The sequence below is a fragment of the Pteropus alecto genome, unplaced genomic scaffold, assembly GCF_000325575.1.
Source record: "Pteropus alecto unplaced genomic scaffold, ASM32557v1 scaffold101, whole genome shotgun sequence".
In the NCBI taxonomy this organism is placed as follows: Eukaryota; Metazoa; Chordata; class Mammalia; order Chiroptera; family Pteropodidae; genus Pteropus; species Pteropus alecto.
Window position 1 is genome coordinate 10,880,025 of NW_006432945.1, and position 5,160 is coordinate 10,885,184.

Consider the following 5,160-nt stretch of genomic DNA (forward strand, 5'->3'; position numbering starts at 1 on the left):
CCCCGCCCCCCCCGCCGCCCCCGCAGCCCGGGAAGGCCCCGCCAGGCCGGTCCCGAGCCCGCCTCCTCGGCCGCCTCCCTCGGCCCGGCACGGCCGTGGTGACCCTGCCTGTCCGCGAGCGGCAGCAGCGGCAGCAGCAGCAGCGGCAGCAGGAGCCAGAGCCGGGGCAGCGGACCGCGAGGCATGGCGGGGCTGGACTCGCTCCTCCCGCGGCTGCTCCGCTCCAGGTGCGGAGGGCCGGCGGCTGGAGATTGGTGTTGCTATGGGAACCGCAGGCCCCACGTGACCAGGACGAGGCGGTGCGGAGCGCTGAACCGAAACCCAGGCTGGTGCCCCCGGCATCCCGAGGCCGGTGCAGGCACCGCCCACCGGGCCCGGCTCCTTCCCGGCAGCGGCCTGTTCTGGGGGTGGTTGTGGGTGCAGGGGTAAAATCAGGCCTCCACGTGGCCGCTGCCATCGCCCTGTTACTTTTGGGCAGAGCGGTGGCCCATCGCGGCCTACCAAATAAGGGCACTTGTGCCCTGCCTCGCGTCTGCGGATCGACTTCCGGCCAAGCCACCAGACGAACCCACAGCCACCTCGCCTGGCAGCGGGGGCAGCGGCGAGGAGAGGAGGCCCAGAGAAGGGGAAATGACACTCGCCAGCAGGTTCCACAGCTGGGAGTCCGCCCAAAGCACGAGGAAGTTGGCGGGCCCCAGTTTGGAGATCTTCGGATTGTGGGAACTCCCCCAGTCATGGGAAAATAAGAAGGTTTCGTGTCATTGTGATCCTATCTCATTAAAAAAAACGTTAAGCTACCGACTGTGTGCGCTTTCTCGGCTACATTTGCCATTTCCAAATGCTTGTGACCACAAGCAGCTTCTGAGACCCTGCTGGCCGAACACCCGAGGGCCCCTCCTCGTGCTCCCTTCCCTCTAACGAGACCCCGCAAGCGGGCGGTTAGATTACAGAAGAGCTCAATGCATTTTTTTCAAAACCACCTAAGTTACTGAGGCCACTGGTCTAAGAGCCATCTTGTCCTAGGACGAAACTGCTGTCTAGAGATCATGGGACCTGACTGTTGTCAGACTCAGTGGCTTTGAGGTTGGGCTCTCCAGGCAATAAGGTGAATCTTAGCGCCATGTCTCACCAACGTCACAAGCAAACTGATTCCCTGTTCATCCCAGCCTCTGTGTCCTCCATTCACACAGCTACAGAAATCAGGTAAGTACCTTTGTTAGGGTTTGACAGTGAAATTAAAAAATACTATTATGCATATTGTGCCTCTTAGCCACTCATGAGGATGTCAAAACCAGACCCAGACCTCGGCCAGTACACCAGGACTGCATTATCAGCAATCAAGCTCATGAAATCCTTCAAGGGACAGTTACCAAGGACTCATTATGTTTATTTAGAAACAGAAAACACTAACTCACTCAGTAAATGTTTGAGCATGAAGGGCAACCTACTATGGTGATTAACTGAATGGCCCCTACCATTTTCGGTGTGACTTTGGGTGTTACTTAACTGCCATGTGCCTCAGTTTCCCCACCTATAAAATGGGGTACGTGTCACTTTATAGGGATGTTGAGAGGGTTAATGAGCTAATTGAATCACATGTGCCCCACCATAGAAGGGCCCTGGATAGTCTATGCAGGAGGCCTGAATGGCCTTATTTATACTAGTGATGTTTATAGGTAAATTTACAGTGATAAAATTATTAGTATTAACACTAGTTTCTTATAAAGATCTAAGTTTTAAGACTGTGGAAATAATTCTCTACTGTAACTTTCATGTAGAGTTAACTGCTAATTTCTGAGATATTTTGATTTGGATTTAGCATTTTGTGGTAAATAAAGTAGGTAGCTGGAAAATTCTTAGAAAAACAACTTGGTTGTTTTTCCTTAAAAGAGTAGAGCTAAACTTTTTTTCACCAGTCCCACAGAAACAATGGATCCAAACACCAGTTTTTAGAGGAGCCTTCAGTGTGAATAAACTGCTGACATTGTATTCTCTAGGTTTGGAGGCTGCGAGTTGAACCCTAGGAGCAAGATCTCATGGATAATGGGGACATCTAGAGGCAGTTGTGGAAACTACAGGCAGCTATGATTCCTTGGCAAGCAAACCTCTGCCATTGCTACTAAAGCGAGGTCCAAAGACCAGGGCCACTGGCACCACCCAGGAACTGGTTAGAAATGCAGAATTTCAGGCCCCAAACCAACTCAATCAAAATCTTCATTTTAACAAAGTCTTTCTAAGAGAAAACGAGCACTCCACACCTTCACTGAGGGCATCTGAATGGGACCTACCTACCTTTGCAGTAGGCATTTCCCCACCCTGCTCGAAGGCAGTCAACGAACCACCTGCCTTGAAAAGAATCTTGGGGTAAAAATCAAGTCCTTATCTCCAAGTAAATATGGCAGGTAAAAAGCAAACTCTGAAAACAAAGAATGAGTGTTTCACAGCTCAGCTCTACGCCAGTGGCTCCTCTCTGCTGTGGAGCAACTGAAACATCGCCGTGGACTGCACCTGTCCTCTTCAGGGACAAGGCGAAACTGACGAGAAGCCCAGGAAATCCCTAAAGAGGTAATTCTGGTGACCCAGGTATCCACAACAGCATGCAGGCCCGGAGGTCCCACCTCCCAAGCCTACAGCTCTGCATCTCTGGAGTCAGGGCTTCTACAGACGCCACGTGTCTTTAGTCCTGCCCGCCTCTCTCCCCCAGCGCCCATGGTTCCTCCCTGCTCCCTATCTCGTCATTAACTTACGTCAGTCCGGAGGTGCCTGGCACTTCACGAGTTCTCTTCTGCTACGACTACAGGCTCTTTGAGGAAGGGGACAGGCATTATCGTCTCGATGGCGCCCGCAGCTGGCAGCACAATGCCCAAATATCTACTGAAGAGAAACCAAATACTTTTCAAACTGACTACTGCTATTGCTGGGATTTATACAGCAACTTACCTTACAAAACCCACCCACGCTAAACCAGTGGCAATGACCATTTTTGTCTCTATTTTACAAAATGAGGGCTCCTAAAAACCAGTCTTTATAGGCAAACACATTGGGTAAAATTAGCGCCTAACAGAACCACACCCTCCCCACTCCCAGCCTTTTTTGTCATCGGGAACAGGTCCTGGGCTTTGGCCTCCCATTGGAATTCAAGTACAAATGACAAAACCTAGCAACACAAAATGTTGCAAATCAAGTTAAAAAGTCTTACAAACTCTGCTGTTGTCTGGTTGAATCTTAATGTCGGATTTTCACTTCACAAGTTGAAAATCTGGGTGTCCTAAGAACGACACCAAGGCGCTGGTCTTCCCTTCCGTGCCTCTGCGGTACTGCGCCAAGTTCTTCGAGATTCGTAATTCTTTACTTCTAAAGGTGTAAGAATGGAGTGAACTGCTAACTACACAGAAGCAACACGGACTACCCTATGGGACACTGTGGCCCAGTCACAAGCTGCCGTGGGCCGCTGGGAGACTTGTGGGGAGGCCGAAAGGTCTCATCCGTAAGATACTGTGAAATGATCCCTGGGAAGTTAAAGCAGGTGCAGAAGATGTAATCTTTTGTCCCCCTAACAGAACAGATAGGAAACTGGAATATAAAACACTGGAAATATCCTGAAATGTGAGAAAAAATAAGAGGAAAACATGATACGTCAATACTTATTAAAATCTTTATTCATTTTGTTTCCAGAATTGAAACCCATAGAACACATTGGAAATTCGGGTGCGCATCTGTCTTGTTTGGTGTCTGATCAAGCACACCCTCAATTTGTGCAATGGCTCTGGGAGGAAATCCTCGGCAGATCGAAAGAGGGTGCTGGTTCTTACACCTCCCTTTTAAGCAAAAAAGTTAGTTTCCCAGTAAGTTATTCCCAGTTCCCCCCAAATATTTTGTATTTGTGAGTAACACCTCAGTCCTTAGAAACCGTGGCAGCACAGTACCCAGCCCCCACCTTTTCAGCCCAGGCTTGAGGGATCGGAGAAAAACTGGCTTTCCCTGTGAAAGAGGCCTCACCGAGTCAGGCCTGCCCAGCTCACTCGTGTGCCTGGCTAGGGCAGGCTCACAGAGCGGCTCAGCTCGGAGGTTGAGAAGGGAGCCTTCTGCTACCTTCAAGCTCTTCAGCAACGTCAGTCAGTGTTTCCCTGTGTCAAAATAAATATGTTTTCTTCCTGCTAGAATACATACGTGACTATATACACACAGAGACCTTACTCACGTTTCCTTTCCTGAAATCGAACTGAAAAGATGACTCACGCGAGACAGCTCGCTGACAGATGCTGCTTTACCCCCACTGAGGGGTGGTCATTTACTGGTCAAACGAGAACACAGGGACTACGGAGAAGGGAGGCTGAAGGAATATGGTGGATGGGAAGGGGAGGCCCCAAAGCCTTTTTTCCTTTTTTGAGAAAAGACGGATCTCTTTGGAAGAATATGTTGTACTCAGGCGACATTGAAAAACTGCCATGTATAGGATTTCCCAAAATATGCGATAGATGTACCCAAATTCTTCCATCTCCTTAAGTTTCATTTGATACATCAATCTTGAATGCAAACAAGGAGAAATACCTTGCTAATATATTACGGAACAATGAGTTGAGTAAATCAGATCCTGTCTATTAATTTGTTTTGCACAGAAAATTAGTCACAGCCAAACCCACAATATAGCTTCACATTAAAGAAGTTTTAGAATGAAGCCCCTCCATACTCATATTTCCCCAAACTCTGGAATAAACATATTTAAGAAGTACGAGGAGGAAGAGGACAGGAAATGACAGTCAGTTCTGACTTTCCTGGTTTTATGACACTAAAATGTATCCACGTCTACATCTACCTTTAGATTTTAGCTAGGCAAACCCTACCTCAGGCCGACCGAAAATCCTTTCAATGACTTGTCTGACTATAATTGTGCTAGATTCTAATAAATAAACCATAAAGACGACAGTGTCACAAAACTTTGAAAAAGATATCTACCTCATTTTTTCAAACGGAAGTCAGTGTTTGTGAATTTCAGGGCTACTGTTTATGGGTGATTTTCTCTTCAGATGCACCTGAACAGACTTTCCAGCTTCACTGGATCCCGACTAAGCACAGAGATCTGTACTGTCGGTGCCACATCCCGCCACTCTCTTCGCATGATTCTAACTTTAACACCGTAGATCTGAACACCTTTTAAGA